Consider the following 17,379-nt stretch of genomic DNA (forward strand, 5'->3'; position numbering starts at 1 on the left):
GCAAAACATAAAACACATCAATCTCTCCACCGCTCAGCTGACTAATTTTCGTCCCACCACAAACTTCTGGAGCATAACAGACTTCCGTCCCTGAAGCAACAACAAAACTTTGTAGATCACAGAGCCCACATACTCTGAGTAAGAAAAGCCCAGGTACAGTCTATCAAAGTCTATCAAAGAGAATTGTTGCCAACATTCTCTTCAGTTAAGAAGAGATGGAGATGACTGTTTCACATCAAAGGTGGATGCGGAGTTACTGTACGTTTCCGTATTATTATTATTTGTGCTCGAAGGTTTGGAAAAAGGTTCAGCAACAACCACAAAAAAGGATTGACATAAGACATCATTAAGCATATAGCACAGCAGACTAATGAGAAGAAATTAAATGGAAATTATATAAGAGCTAATAATAACAACTGTATCCATACAGACTATTTTAGAAGAAGATCGGGTGCTTTTGTAACTTTTCTCAAAAGGTTTAGGTAGCAAATATAGGCAAATAAAAAATCCCATATTTTCCTTCGAGTTGACGTACTTCATATTTGGTTTGTTATGTTACATGCAGAAACCCTGACTAGATATTGTAAGCAGTATTAAGCAAATGCTCTAAGAAGATGAAACATTTTAAATAAAAAAATGATACAGAATGAACCCTTGCTGTCACTGCCGTGGTACACCCTTGTACCAGAGACAATAGTTATTGGCAAGATGTGCCACTGCTATTACAATGATTGGGGTGGAATACAGTGTTCAATATGGCCGCTCGAAAAATTTGATTTTAGCACAATTCATGCTTAGAAAACCAAAGTTTTTGTACAGTTTGTGTAAGGTGTAATTATTGATCATAAATATGCTTTATAATTTTGATTTCTGCCAGAGATTTTAGACATATCTGCCTGTTGTTTTTGCTGTGACATAAGTAGCTGCTTGGGGGGCGTTGCAAACATGGTCGCCAACTGGGATGACTTCTGTAAACGGACATTGCTTGCAACCAAGAGTACATATTAGTGCCCATGAGGTACATATTGAGTGCATATTAGTATTTCAAACAAACACATATCTGTAACCAAATGGTACCAATATTTTTAACTAAACAGTCCTGGGGCACTTTAGACTACCATAGTAAGGAACAATACTATGGTAGTCAATGGTGCCCCAGAATTGTTTAATTTCCCACGTTCTTAAAACTATCTTTTGTGTTAAACAGAACAAGGAATTGTATACAGCTTTGAAACAACTTTGGGCGAGTAAATAATGACAGAATATTCATTTTTGGGTAAACAAAGTGTTCTCAACAGTGCTATTTTGAGACACAATAAACAGAAGTACAAAATATAACTATATTTTAGTAGCAAAATTAATGTGTGATAATAAAGCACTTTGAGTACATTACAGAAGTGTACTTTGTGCATTTTTACCTGGGGGTGCACACTAATGTACTATGTAGAATGTACACAGCGACAAACAGATTGCGAGTACATGAAGCCATTCTCACCTCTTCAATCCATTAGGTTTGACCATATGTCAAACAAAGGCGGTCGCTACAAACCAACTTTAATACCTCCTAAATCATTCTCGTGTGCATTTGCATTGAAAAGAAATCGAGGGTGCATTCAGGCCACATGAAAATTGAAAACGGCAGCCTGTGACCTGTGCAGGTGTAACGGAATGCTCTCGCTATGCAGAGCGATTCACCGAAATAAGAGACAGTGTCACTCTCCTTTTATGACGGATATTTTATAATAAAGTCATGGGCTTGGACATTGTGGTCCTTTCAAATTGGCCCATATGGAGTGTCTCGCTTCTAGCCAGAGGTCATACTATTACATTTAGCCGCTGGTTTTACTACACCTCATTTTGCACTCCTTCTGTCTGCGAAGGGTGAAAGATGTGATTTCTACCTGGGAAATCTTTTCATTATCATGACATTTTTATTCCTCGCCTTAAATAAATGCATGAATGTAACAGCCGAGGTCTAGTTTTTAATGGGAATCCTACTTTTTCGTTTCCTTTGTGACCATCAAGAGCTTTCTATAGAACCGGTCTGCACCTTTGAAAGACTTGTGTTTGGTACAAATTATAGGTAGAAATACAAATTATACGTATATTTGCTGTGGACAAATGCTGCTCAAACATTCAGTGCCACCAAAGTCGGTTTCATGTCATATTGTACAAGCAAAATTACCCAACATGACAAACATCACAAATGCTTTTATTTGATCCAGGTCTAAACAGACCGACAGAGACAGAATTAAGATAACGTGGAAAGAATAAGGCGGTGGGGTATATGTAAAGAGAAGGCATATCCCAATGACTTTCACAAGAGGTCAAAGTTTAAAATGGAATTTCCATTCTTGTGAGCTAGATCATGCACGCGCCTTTACTTCTGTATACTAGAACTTCCCCTGATGCGAACAATGTCGGACAGCGCCTGTGAACCCATAAATCGGTTTTTAGGTTCAGAGCTTGAAAGGCCATTTTCACATGTTCAACGTCTATAGAAATTTGCAACAAGCCCTTTCAGAGACAGAAGTCCCAATGGTCCGCAGAAAGGATGCACACATTGAGTTTAAAGACTAGAAGGTGGATTTCAAAGTCTCCCCTGCAGTAGCGTTACAGCTTTGTGCATTTTAATGGTGCGATATTCAAATCTCACAGTCTGACATTGCTCACCCGCATTTCTCCAGCAGTCCGTCCTCTCTCCGCAGCTAATGGGATGCTGTGTGCATGGAGAGGGCTTATTTGGCGAGGTCTCTGGCTCCTTGAGGTTAAAGGACCTTGAAATTTGCTTACATTTAATTCTTTATTTCCTAACTGAATGAACTGGGATAATTAAATGGAATAAAATACATTCAAATAACCTAATAATGGCAAGTGGGAAATTGGAGAGGTTCACTAGTCTTCCCCCACAGCTGTGCGGGACGCTTAACGGCATTCTTGCGTGAAGCCCCGAAGCTGCTTGCAATAAGATTTAACAACACTTATACTGTAAGTCCCCTGCAATGTCTACGTCGAGCAGGGAAATTAAAAATATGCACATAATCTTAGCATTATGCGACAATGTTTCACAACTGTCAATTACCCTTTGCTTTTGCTGGTATCTAAAAATGTAAATACTTTCATCATTTGCTCCCACGCATTTTATTCCAAACCTGTGTGACTTTCTTCTTTCTTTCGGACACAAAAGATATTTTGAAGGACATTTTAGAGAACATTAGTAACCAAACAGCAGTTTACCTTATTGACTTCCATTGTGTGGACACAAAAACATTTTTTTAAATATCTTCTCTTGGGTTCCACAGAAGTTAGAAAGTAATACAAGTTTGAAAAGACATGGGGGTGAATCAATGAAAGAATTTACATTTTAGGTGAACCCAGTCAACCTGTTTGAGTGGTGCCATTCCCAGGCTTTACATGGAAATGCTGGTTTATCATCTATCGAGTTAATAACTAGTCTTTAAGCAAGGTTTTAAAAGAGTAGGAATTCTGACTTTTGTCTAACAGACGTGTAGGTACATTAACCAAGGTCTTTCAATTATTTGTCGGACCCTGCCGTCTCTGGTGACTTGGGTCCTATGAAGGCTTCAGGGCAGTTTGTTAATCTCTGGGTCTCCTCCACTACTGTTAAATGACAAATGAAGGGCTTCGGACCCCCCCTCTGTTATAATTAGGGACCATTTGAAATGGGCTGGGGTATATATTGACCTTCTACCAAAGGGTATGGAAAAAAACTGGAAGTATAATCTAATAGTTGCAAATTGTTGATGCATATATTAAATATAATAGCATTGGCCGCTCGCCACAGCCCTGCACCGTTTCTCATGGATACAGCCTGGCAAGAGATCAATGGATGGACAGAGTTCACATGGCATAACTGTACGTGGCTTTCATCAAAGTTTTCGCAGCAAAGACCTGACACCAAAAACAGATCGAGGCAAGACCACGGCAGAGCCAGGGTAGTTAAAAACATCACAAGCAGAAAGACACAGCGTCCGCAGTGCAAAAAGGAACCTTACGTTCTTACTGAAGGACATCGCAACAAATCCTTTACATTACCGTGATGATGATAAAGAAAAATGGCTTTTACTCGCTACTATTAAGGCAAGCAACAAATACATCATCCCACTCTCTGCATTCAAACAGCAGTACGATGTCCCGGCCCTAAATGGACCCTCACTTCTCCGATATCTGAAAATGCATAAATACCTGGGGCGGGAGAAACGAGGAAAGCAAGCTATTAATCAACGGACACGGGGGCTCGGATCTGGGACGGCTTTAAATCCAATAGGAGATTCCTTTCTGATGTTTAAAGCCCAACGGTTTAATATCCCCGCCATCCCCAAGTGGGTAATTGTTTCGCCTCCGCAGACAGAGAAACTGTCGATCAAGTCTCGCATGACCTTGTTTCTGTGTCTGCACTGACCTCCGGAAATGTAAAGCAAAGATCATATCACACAAAAAGCAATACTCCCACAAACGTGCCCCAAGCTGCAAATTGATTCTGCTGCCACGGAATTCAGACTCCCATCTCAGAGAAGCAGGGAAATGGGGGTTTAAAAAGGGGTCTTTTTATATTTATCCATTCTTTCCGCAGATATCTATCCTGTGCGTCAGCTCAATGATTTTTATCATTATGAAAAGGCACTCTGCATATGTCGACCAAGATAGCTGTGGGACAAATAAGCCGCCGAATCTGACTGCCGGTGTTTAACACATTTCCTCCGTCGTGGCACTGATAGCGGCTTCAATTGTCTGCGGTAATGGGCCGGAGGGATCGAGAGTTGCCGTGGTGACATTGCCTGAAGCAGGGTCGCTGCTTAGCGGCGAAGGGCGTCTCGTGAGACCGCCTCCCCTTTGTCCCGTTGGTGGAGAGATGGAAACCCGGCAGACGAGATGGTTATCCGGCGCTATCCAAAAGCCGCCGTTGTCCATTAAATCGCCTAAATTGAATTTAAAAGACTTGCTTTGGAAACTCGGTAGATGTCCTTGCAACGGACCAGAGACTAGTGACCCATTGCCTAATTAAAATACACACTGGAAAAAAAGAGTTTGCTTTGATCAAATCAAACTTTAATTAGCTCAGATAACCCCAAGCTACCTCGAAAACATTACCAAGCGAAGGAATCGAGGACGTTCTTCCTAGTGGAAAATTCATCATCGGTGGAGGATATGCTGCACTCTGCGCAGAGGAGAATATTTGGCCACCGAAGAAATCAAAAGAAAACAAAACTTTATAGTTTAGGAACAAGCAAACTGAAATTAATCGATAATATCGATTTAACATGTTTTGATGAGAAGCACGGTAGAGCATGAGGTGAGTAACCTTTGATACATTATCATTGTCCGTGACTTTGCACAGACGGATGTCAAAGGTCCTTCTAGCCAGAGGTACCTGCAAAATCAAATTCCCTCAACCTTTTGGATCACTCGAGTCTGTGCTAAATAATTGATGTGGCTATTGAGACTGGTGATGGGGCACTGGCAGTGATTTGATTTCGGAGCTAGTCTGAATGGGTTCAAGATCCTTACAGACACCCCGTGGAGGGCCAGTGAGAAATGTCAATCGCACCTCATCTAAGGACGGGGGCTTCTCTGCTACAGAGAGAGCGGCAATCTCCAGGCAATCTGCAGCAAGTTCACCATCCACATTTAATGAGACACACACGCGCGAGCACGCGCGCACACATACACACACGGCCGGAATGATAGAACAAAGTGGCGCTCAGCTGCAGCTCTGACAAGTGTCTACTTCACCGCACCTGTGGCTCATTTCAGTTGTAATATGAGATAGAAAATAGAGTGAACGACGAAACTGGGATCATCCTCTAAATGATATTTGCTTTGTATAATTTTGTAAAAGCCAAAGTCATCCAAGTCTGTGTAATTTATAGAATATGTGGTAATGATAGTAAATCATATTCAGTATCAAACAGGGCACAAAAGTGACTCTCACCAAGCCAACCAAATGCTAAAAGAGAACAAAATGGAGTAAAATGGGCTTTGATTCTACAGTGGATGGTAGTATATAATAAAAAGTGTTAAAGAACACATGGTATATCAAAATCAAAAGTCTAACTATGTGAGAAAAACATCTTGTTGTCCTTCTAACAACTTTAAAGCCTGTTGAAAAGTTATTATCAGAATTTTATGCTGTTCCCCTAAAGGAAATTTTCTCAAGAACTCTATTTCTCAAATTAAACCCAGAAGACATTAAATATTATATTATAACAATATCGCCTCCGCTCTTTCTGACTAATATACTGTACAGAAATATACTAGATGTTTAGCTAAACGTTCAATGTTTTTTTGAAGGGATACTTCACCCAAAAATGAAAATTCTGTTATGTATTACTCACCCTCAAGTTGTTCCAAACCTGTATAAATTGAACAAAGAATTTTTTTGGATGAATTTAAGCAACTGACAATTCTGGGACATGATTGACTACCACGGTAGGAAAAATGATTGTATATGTTTTGTTGAACACAAAAATAAGATCATTTGAGGAATTTAGGGAAGCAAACAGTTCTGGGGCACCTTTGATAACCATTTTTATTTTTTCTGCTATGGTAGCCAATGATGTCCCAGAATTGTCAGTTGCTGACATTCTTCCAAATATCTTCTTTGTGTTCTAAAGAACAAAGAAATGTATCCAGATTTGAAACAACTAGAGTGTGCGTTATTCATGACAGGATTTTCAATCTTGGGTGAATTATACCATTAATCAAATCATGCAAAATACAGTTTCACGGTAATTTTCTAAATTCCAAGAATCAGGCAAAAGTTTGTTTTGGAGCCTGTGACAAAGTCACCCAATGTTCCAAAAATAACTAAAAAGTTTAAATAAAATAACAAAATAGGCCGAGCCAAAAACATGCAGGTTAAATGGTCCTCTACGTAATGCGTGATCGGCATCACATATGTGAAAGGTACAATCTATTTTTCCATTTCATCACATATGTTAAGACTTCCATATGAATTTGTGAATCTAATGAAATGGAACAGACATTTTGTCTCGCTGATTTATTTCACGTTACCGTAGAACCTTCCATATGTTCTGTGTATCCGAGAGGTACAGAGGAATGAAAATCATTACGCTCACACGCTTCATTTTGTCGTCCATCGTGATGTATAGCACCACCCCTGAAGATCTTTTCAAGTATTCAAGGCGAATTCTCCACAAGCAGACGATTCATTTGCAAACACCTGGGATTTTAGTATTCTGACTGGCAGAGACTAACTTAATCATCTATAATTGGTGGAGTGGTTCTCATTTATAGTGACTGACAGCATCGATCTGTCTCAAAGGTAAGCCGTCAGGCCTGATAAATAAAGGAGAAAGAACAAGTAGTCACATTCCAAATGAGCAGAAAAACTGCTACATGACACAATGTAAAAACAAGAGCCATATCATATCTTATTGAGGAGTGAGCCTAATCCCCAGAAAGAGAAAGCTGGATATCGATGTGCATGATATTAAATTTAAAAATCTCGGGACCTTAAATAATTTAACCGTGAAAGATCACAGAGTATTTGATCTAGACTCTATATCAAAACTACATTACACATGGCAAAAACTGTGACAGAGGCTAAAAAAGCACTTTACACTGGCTGGCAGCAGAAATGTCACAACATAGAGGTTTGAGAGATGTTGGATTCTTAATGATGCACGTGCTTGCGTAAACTACTGTTGCATATGGCAAGATGCACACCAACAGAAACTAGTGTAGTCTATGTGTATACGGCATGAATAATGCATGTGCTGCTCTGAATCATTTTTGACCATATTTTGGTACAATATAATTTTGCTAATTAATTATGCCCTGCTATTCAGCCTAGTTTAGATACGATGGAAGCGTGAAAGTAAACGCGTGGAGATACGTTTTACAGAATTTGAGCACGCCCTCTTTTACTTTCAGAGCACATTTGAATTATAGTTAAAGCTTAACAAGAATCAAATTTCATATTTTTGTACAAACATTAATGGAAAGACCGTCAGCTGACAACGGCAAAAGCATCTGTTCTATATGTAAATAAGTCCTTCGAATTTTCAAATACTGCACATGTCGAATACAGAGTGTGTGTGAACAACTGTGGCAGAAGTTTAACTCTGTCGTTAATGTATGCACATACAGTAGTTTTCTTTTCATTAAAAATTACTTAAATCATTTGTGTTTTAACTACAAAAATCACTATTTATTCACATTGAGTTATTAAATCTTAACTGCCCTGAGGCACCTAAGGCTGCTTATTTGTTGACTATTAAGTTATCGATACTAAGTTAAAGGCGGCTGTATTATATTAAAGTGTGTGCATGCGTACACATTAAAGGAAAAATTCACCTAAAAATGAAAAATTCTGTCCTAATTTACTTATCCTCAAGTTGTTCCAAGTCTGTATAAATGTCTTTGTTCTCATGAACACAAAGAAAGATATTTGGAAGAATGCTTGTATCCAAACAGTTCTTGGCCACCACTGGCAATGTAATGCAATGTGTATACACGATTTAAAGTAAAAAAACGCTGTATTGCAACGCTGTGCATGTTTGTCTCTCCTATTGGCCCCGCCTCTCTGAAACATGCAGATTTTTTACAAAGCTCATCGCTCTGAAAAGCGAGGTGTGCTATGATTGGCGAGTTAACCAGTGTGTAGTGATTGGTCGACCACTGCAAGCGTGTGACGGAAATGTAACGCCTCTTACCATACATCAGGTTCCAAAGCAATTTTAAATACAGGTGCCACCTTACTTGTGCATACATCATAGTCAAATAATACCACAAACTGACGTAGATATGTGGGGGTGTGGTTACAGGAGGCGTTTCAGGCAGGTCTTGGTGAGCATTCGCTTTAAGACCGAATGCATCTTTTGTTCGGACATTATCATTATTGCAATTTTACGTGTCTAATACATGCATGGGCAACTTATAACACACAAAAGACACATAAAAACACACATTCGCGCCCTATGACCCCTTTAACATGTCATGTCCTCTCTGGTGAGAATTTCTGAAAAAAAATCCCCATATCAAGAGTTCCAGTGTGTTATCCAAAGTCAAAATGCCGCTTCCAACTGTACATCAGAATCATATTGCAATATTCACCTGATCTGAGAGCCTCAAACAACAGATATTCAATGTGAAACAGTCTAGCCCATGACACACAGCCAGACTTCAGCTCGGATGCTTCTGCGACTGACTTCACAGAAAAGCTCTAGGCAAAATACATGACCAGAGTAGGTTTCTAGTTTGTCTCACGATTAAACCACGGCTCCTTGATGCTATCAAGGAGCCGTGGGGATCTCTTAGTAAGGGATCGCCTCCAGAAACAATGTTTTGTCTGTACAGATTAACCAGCGAAACATCTCTTGTCCAAATGCGGCGTGCATGCCCCGTGACTCTGAGTTTGAACAGAATTCCACCTTTCTAGTGTCATCAGAGCTGATCTCTGGGCCTGAGTGTGTTCCCTTCCCCTCGAGTACACCACGTCTCAACGGCCATCCAAGTCATGCGCAAGAGACTGGCTTTGAGCGATGACTAACAAATTTGTTGAGGAGTAAGTAATGTTAGGTTTGCTGACATTGGCAAGCTATGCCACACGCTCTGACTGCAAGAAGATCAAAGATAAATTATAAGCCGCTCGCATATATCTTTGTTTCCACTGTACGTATGAAATCAATAGCGGGTCACTATATACAGGCGGTTTGTTTATGAAAAGAGACACTTTTCTTCTTTTATGGAATTAAAGCAGTCTGCTTGAAGTTAGATAGCCGTTTTCTTTACTCAGCAAATTGCAGAACAACTTTCTTCCAGGCGGTTTTCTATCATTCATATCTTCTAAGACAGCTTACTTTCTAATGCATGCATTAAACATACTGAAATTATATTTATATTAATATTGTGCATAGTAATATTATGTTATAATCTATATATAACATGCTTCAGTGGACAACCTTACAGTAAATAAGCTCATTTTATAGTATTGCTTATTTGTGTACAGTATATATAAACCCCCTTCTTCATGCAAATTTAAACCAATCAGCTCTTTGCTTTCATTTGATGTCACTATATCAAAACTGTCTGCCATCTATTCACCACCCAGCGTGTTTATCACCTGCAGGCCTTGAGTAAAAGTGCCGTCCTAAATTGCCAGTTAAGAGATAAAGGTATTTTGTCACAGGTTAGGATTTGTAATTTCACAGGTATACTAAATTATGAAAATTCAAGAAAGAAACGGTGGAAAACATGAGCATGTGTATAAATGTGAATGCCTGAATAGAAAAGAAAATATTACAATCAAGCCCTATTCACACAAATTGCCTGAGTGGAAAAAAATTCATTAACCACGTTTAAACTTGCATGCACTTACATGTAAGAACGTCACGTTTGCATAAACATATCATATATATGCGTCAAAGTAGTGTTGTCAAAAATATCGATATTTCGATAAATATCGATACTGAAATATCTGAACGATACCAATACTAATTTCCCGAAGTATCGATACACCGATCCTAGCCGAGCTGTCACTTTCACTTATCTCCAAAAGCGCGTTGAAAAACACCACACTTGACCTGCAGTGCCTGTCACGTCTCATTCGCTCTGGTTAAATAGCAAAAGTGAAGTGAATATAAATATGGCGTGTGCGCCGCCTCCGTACGAGCCACGTTAAAAAAAATCCAAGATTTCGAGGAAAAGGTCGAAATGTTACGAGAATAAAGTCGAAACGTTACGAGAATAAACTCGTAGAATAAACTCGTAATATTTTGAGAAAAATAACAGAATTGCTAGAAACAATTAGGCTGTGGTGGATTTGGTAAAATCCTACTTTAGATTATGATTTAGCAATAAGGAAATTCTTTGTCTTTTGGCGCATCATCACGGAGTTATAATTAGTAAAAGGACACTGCAGCGATCATGTAGGAAACTGAATTTATTCAGAAGAAAAAATCAGACATGAACTAAGAACTAACTCACTGGTTCAGTTGACGTGCTTAAACATAACTTAAACTCTTAAACTACAACTTTCACGTAAACAAAATACGTATTACGACGATCTTATTCTCATTACGTTTCGACTTTATTCTCGTAACATTTCGACTTTAATCTCGTAACATTTCGTGGCACTAAAACGCCGTCGTACCTCCGCAACCGGCTTTGGTTGATAAAGAACACAGCAGGAGTGCTATCTGGAAATATTTTGGATATGAAGCAAATGAACATGGAATGCCGAAGGACATAAACAAGCCAATATGCAAGAGTTGCTACAGAGCCGTGCTAACAAAAGGCACTAACACCTCTAATATAGCAAAGACAGACACCCGGATCAGAATTTCGAGAGGTTGGTAACTTTTCTTATTTTAACATTATACTCAAACATTAACCAAGATGGCCTAGTATTGTTGCTGATACGAGTGTTGTCTCGTTTATTCACCGTAATTCTTAAAGTTAATATAATCCGATATATTTTAATCTTTGATGACAGTATGTAATAAAAATACAACGGATCATGCGGATTTGCTCTGGTCCAATGAAAAAAAATATTAACAGATAGAACTTTGGGTTTTAATTAGTACATACATGTATTAGTAAAAGTTAGTTTAAATTAACTTTTAACTAAGATTAATACATGTTTTGTAAGCATTTTTCATTGTTTATTCATGTTAACAAATATCTATTACCATTAACTTAAGTTCTAAGATTAGTTAAATAGTTCAGTTCATTTTAAAAGTGTGGTCGACCTGCAACAAAAACAACACACTCACAACCTACACTACCAGCTGTATTTGAACAGCAAAGAAAGTATGAAGCAAACTTAAATGAAGCTAAGAAGCTGAACAGGACTGTAGCAGTGTACATATGCATGGATCAGGTTCCTGTGTATACTGTTGAGAAACCTGGCTTCAAACAACTTCTAATAAAAAAAAATTAGCCCCTTAATGTTGTGGCAGTTTTTTTCCGTGGTATCGAAAATGGTATCGAATATCGATATTTTTCAAGCTATCGTATCGAAGTTAGAAATTCCAGTATCGTGACAACCCTACGTCAAAGGTATTGAAACATTAAAATTTTTGATATATCCTGATATTTAAATAAAACAGCTTTAATATGCAATCACTTTAAGATTGTACGAATGTACACACCACAACTTTTAAAACCTCAGTCAAAATACGCGCCCACATTTTGTCAATGTCACAAAGCTCAACTCTCACAACTCCAGCAATCTTCAATCACGAATTTCACCCATTCTGCTCTCCCTCTACACCGTTTCTTTCCTAGCACTCATGCATTACGTCTTCGACCGTCTCTTTCCGAAACAGACGTTGCGAAGAAAAGCAAACAGCGCGATTGTCTACACGGCGGCGATCAGCAAAATTAGCATGACAATACTCACTGTGGGGAGAAGGGGGCAGTCGGAGCGTGGCGAGTCACTCTGTCCGATGAACCTGCACGAGAGCGCAAGAGAGGGAGAGAGAGCAAACAGTCAGCTGTGAAAGCACAGTTAAGAGAAGGGAGGGGTGGAGAAGAGCCGCCACATGCAGAAACACAAGAAAAGAAACAGAAACAGAGGAGGACGAGGATAAAGCAAACGGTAGGAGAGAAAGTGGGAGGGAGGGGAATGATGGGATGAGAAGAAAACACGTGGGCCCGTTCTTTTGGTTGTAAAAGTTCGCCACGCAAACGGGGAAACCGCTATTTGCTCACGTGACATCGCCGGGGTTGAACTAGATACCTCATTTAACCTCGCGGTATATGCAGTACCAACTGTTGTAGCAACAACAGACAGATAATGAGCACCGCTGCTTTGCTTTGCGTTGCAATACATTGTTTTTCTTCTAGCTTTGTTTGCCGTTTTAATGATTTTTGTGAATGCATTACATGAATAGTTTGAATTTTTATCTCATTATTTACTCGCCATCCATCATATTCTTCTGAGCCCACATGCTGTTATTTTACCACATGGAATGAAATTATTGAACTTTAATTGATCTTTTTCTGCAATAGCAGTAGGACCACAGGCACCAAGAACATTAGACATGTATCATAAAAATAATCTGCATAATTTGTGTGCTATATACTTAGTCTTATGAAATACATGACAGCTTTGTGAAATGATGTAATCATTATTACTGATAGTCTTTACCTACACCGCAGCTCTTAATAAACCTATGCCACGGGCATCGTATTTGATTCAAGAGATGCAGTGATGAATGACTTTGTGTCTGTTACTCTCAAAAACCTGTCATATGATTTCAAGGAGTCTCGTATGGACATACGTTCATAGTTCCGTCTTGAGCAAGACATCCCATGGTCACTCTAAGCATGTATTTATTTACATTATGATTGCATTTGTGTCCTAACAGGACGAGAAATAATGAAAGAATTTCATATTTTTGAGCTGAACTGTTTTTCCATGCATGGTACTGTGTCTTGTGTGTATGTGTACCAACAGCTCAAAGAACCGATGATCTACATCACAACGCACCCCAGGAGCACAAGCCTCTTTTCCTGGTCTTTCTGCTGTCCTCTCCATATTTCTATCTGCTTCTCATGCGTGTTTCTCTCTCTCTTTCTCTCTCCATTTCTCTCCAAGTGACAAAAGCAAGACCCCATTCCTAATCTGACCCCAAAACAGAAACACAATCCCCCCCAGCCCATCATCCTCTGCCTGGTTTCTGTTTTCTCTCCTTTTTCTTTCATATCCCCGGCTCTCTCTCTCTCTGTCACTCTCCATTGCATCCTCTCTCCCCAGCATAACCTCTTCCTCTTTCTCTTCTCTGTAAACGGCTTTCAGCCGAGCAGAGATTACCTAGACCATGCTCCTCAGAACAGCTTCAAAAAAGGGTGCTCTGGGCTGCCAGGCCGGATAACACCCCCCCCTCCTCCCTTCCAATGGAGAAAGGGGGAGTCACATAAAGAGAGTGGCTCGGAAAATGTCTGCGGAAGAAAAATATACAGAGGACGTGGATCACACGCTGGCTGCATTCACAGTCGGTGTGAACTAACAGGTGTGACTCTCGAATTGTCTGGTTCATCGGGCTTGTATAGAGTAACGTATTTTAGTTTTCTGGCTTAAAACCTATTTTTGTAACTCAAATAAATATAAATTACTTTCAAACATAAAATATTTAATAGTACATTATTAGATGAATCAATACAAGTGAGCAAAACATTTGGGCCCTGTTTACACATGGTATTAAGATGCGTTTTGGTCGATCGGATCTCAAGTGGTCGACGAAAAATTGTAAACGGGGTGTAAAACGTTTTGTGCTTGTCCACTTTCAACCAATTCCAGAGGTAGTCAAAAACGCATTCGACCGGATTGTGTTTGTAGTGTAGACGCTCATGTGATCGAATGCGTTCGAGGAGCCACAGAAGCCTGCCTACTCTCCGCCTACTCATAATGCACGCTGGCCAGAAAGGATTTAAACTTAACTGGCTAAGACCTAAAGGTTGGATTAAAGTCAAAAAAAATATCAAACACAGTTTTTTTCGCCAATCCATATTTCTTAGACACACTTGCATTGTTCAGCGCGGTTTCACGGCTGTCAAAGCAGAAATAACAAACGCTGCTTTCGGTGTGTTTTTCTATCATCTGCGGTCGTGTTCATATGTAATTTGCATGCGATTATTTCGCACATCCGAAATAATTCGTCCACTTGTGATCCGATCAAACGTTAATTACAGGATAAACACTGCCTTGGACCACGAAACTGATTAGAGAGCTTTAACCTACACACGAAACACAAGAAACACGTCAAAGTCCTGATACTGTAGTTCTTTTTAGGACAAATTATGGTTGAGAGTCCCAAACAATTTTGTGGGAAAAAACGTTTTCTAAACGAGTAAATGTAAAAGTGATATTTACCCTCATTCACAACTGAAGTGCCTGTGAAAACAAGCGGGACTGACACCCGTATTTTTCTGATGTGTGAAAAAAGCCACAAATACCCACAAAGTAACAATAAAATTGAAGAATGAGGTACATGTGAAGTGTTTTTTCCCTTCAGAACTGCATCCTCATGCTGGCTTGGAGGGACTCTTAAATGCTGCTATTTAAAGCATGTTGAACTTTGCAAGCTTGTCAATCTCGCTTAGTTTTGATATGCACATGCTGGGGCGTTGATTTGCTATTAGAACACTTTTGTTCTCCTTTGACCTGCGTAACAGTTTGACACCTATGTACATTAATATGATGCATGCTTGATTTCTTTGCTGCGGGTACATCATGCGAGTTCAGTCAAGGAATGCAAATTATGAAATTGCTGTAAAAATTGAACCTATGTAACCACACTTTTAAAAATAAAGATGCTTCGTGATGCCATAGAAGAACCTTTTTTGTCTAAATGGCTACATGAAGAACCTTTAAAGAGTACATGACTAGCGATTTTTAAGGTCCTACTTTGGTTTATGGAGTGTCCAACAACAAGTTTCTGTACATGAAGGCGTAAAAAACACTAATATTTCATAATAATAGGCAGTTATTCCTACCTTACTTCTTGACTGACTCTCAAATGATTCATTCCGCGATTCATCCGTCTAATCCTCTCCTTTCCGCTAGCCTAGTCTGATGTGATTGGTCAAATGGTGTAGTCTGCTGTGATTGGTCTACTGCGAATGAAGCTCACGAGCTTCAGTGTTTGTGGTAGAAGAGTGAAGTTTTCGCGGGCAGTCCTAGCAAAACGTAGGCGGGGACTATATGTAATCCTAGGTGGTTCGCGAATCGGACTAGAGACGACTCGTTTGCGTGATTCAGAGTTGACTCCCTTTTTTCCAAGCCAATAACTTTGTTGTTCATTCAACTTTGGATTTACAACTTGGCAGACAGCTTACTTTCAAACATGGGCAACATTACACACTGCCTGAAATGTCATTTTCATGATCTCATGTTACGCACTCTTTAACATCTGAAGTACCTTTCTGTATGTTCTTTGCCGCGAAAAAAAAATCTTTAGATTTTAAAAAGGTAAGAAAAGGGTGGTTCTTTGACTTGATAGCGTTTGAGGAACCAAAATGCTTCTTCTACGGCATCACACTGGCTGCACAGCTGAATAAATAAATGTTGAAACAAATTCAACCTTGTTTTCTAATGTAGTCTGGTTTCCTAACAAGTTGACTCCTGAATCTACAGCTACGGCCAATTTAAGCACAGTTGCTAAAAAACTAGGTGTTAAATCTACATAAAATCAAATACGAAATAGCCTATTAAAAACACCAGTCAACATCACTAACAACTAGTCTGTTGTTGGGAAACTAGTCAAACAGCAAAAGCTTTTTTTAATAGCAACAGGACATTATGCAGTACGTGAGTTTAACACAATTCATTAAAAAAAAGGATTCATTTCTGCAGTGTGCTTGTTTGAGGCCAAAGCCACAGTTCACAAAGCTTAATCTCTTTGTATTCTTTGATGTCTGATCTTTGATGTGCATCCCTCCGCGTGTAAACCCACGCCTCTTTCTCTGTCACCGTGTCCGGCCTGTCTGCGAAACACACACTCTGCCCTCCTGCTCCCAGAGAATGTCCAATTAGAGGAAGGTCAGGTCCGGTAGCAGTGTGTGAGACAGCCACTTATTCTGTTACCGTTGGCCGATCCGTCACGCTGCTCTTCAGCTTTCTTTATTTTATTCTTCCTCCCAAAGGCCAGTGGCTAACTCTATCACCGGGACAAATGACCCTTCAGTGGCACCATTCATCAGCTGCCTTAGAATCACTTGGCTCGGCCGCCGACCCGCCCAGCTACCCCCCACAAAAGGAGCCGCCTCACCCACTGGCTTCCCCTTCGCATTTCTGCGTGTACGTTAGGCGCGTTTGTGCGTGTGTGGGCGTGAAAGCAAAAACTAGAGAATGCGCCTTTGTGCGTGCGGTGCTCGGCTAAACTGCATTATAAATCTCCCCCACGCGCAAAATAAACACGCGCGGTCCATCCGAAATAGAACCACCTTCTTTACCAACACATATACATGAGCTTTTGTCAAAGCCCTTTGTCTGGTATCATTTGCTTGTCAGTGTTGTTTTCTTGTTTTATCCCTCAGCTGCTATTCCGACGCCCACGCCGTCCAAACACCTCCACCCGGGGCGGGAATCTTTACATAAGTGATAAGTGAGAGCAAATAAAAAGACAGTGATTTGGTCTGGGGCACCGCTCTCGTCCTTTCTAATAGAGCGGGCCGTCTTTCTCATCGCCGCGTTATGTGCTAGGTGGAGCATTGTTATTAATTAAGACGCCCTCATTATCGCGCGTCCAAGTGAGGAAATTCCGAATTAAAAAGTCAAGCAAACTGGATGGAAAAGACAGATTAAGCTGTGACAGATGGTCTTTCACACACGTGGCTTTACGGAGGAAAAAGTGAAATGAAAACGAAATAAATAAATAATGCGCGTAC

At 39.8% G+C, this 17,379-nt stretch overlaps 1 protein-coding gene across 12 annotated transcripts in view; it reads right to left on the reverse strand.

Annotated features, from left to right (window-relative positions):
• Window positions 1-17,379, reverse strand: part of rbfox3a (RNA binding fox-1 homolog 3a) — a 398,996-nt gene that overhangs the window by 261,878 nt on the left and 119,739 nt on the right. For 10 of the 12 annotated variants that reach the window (XM_056770690.1, XM_056770691.1, XM_056770695.1 and 7 more), the window contains one exon: window positions 12,389-12,440. The exons of the other annotated variants lie outside the window; for them this stretch is intronic. The gene's annotated coding sequence lies outside the window, so the exon portion shown is untranslated. The remainder of the gene's footprint in view (window positions 1-12,388; window positions 12,441-17,379) is intronic. 12 annotated transcript variants of the gene reach the window in all.

Source organism: Triplophysa dalaica, chromosome 17, assembly GCF_015846415.1.
Source record: "Triplophysa dalaica isolate WHDGS20190420 chromosome 17, ASM1584641v1, whole genome shotgun sequence".
NCBI classification, from domain to species: Eukaryota; Metazoa; Chordata; class Actinopteri; order Cypriniformes; family Nemacheilidae; genus Triplophysa; species Triplophysa dalaica.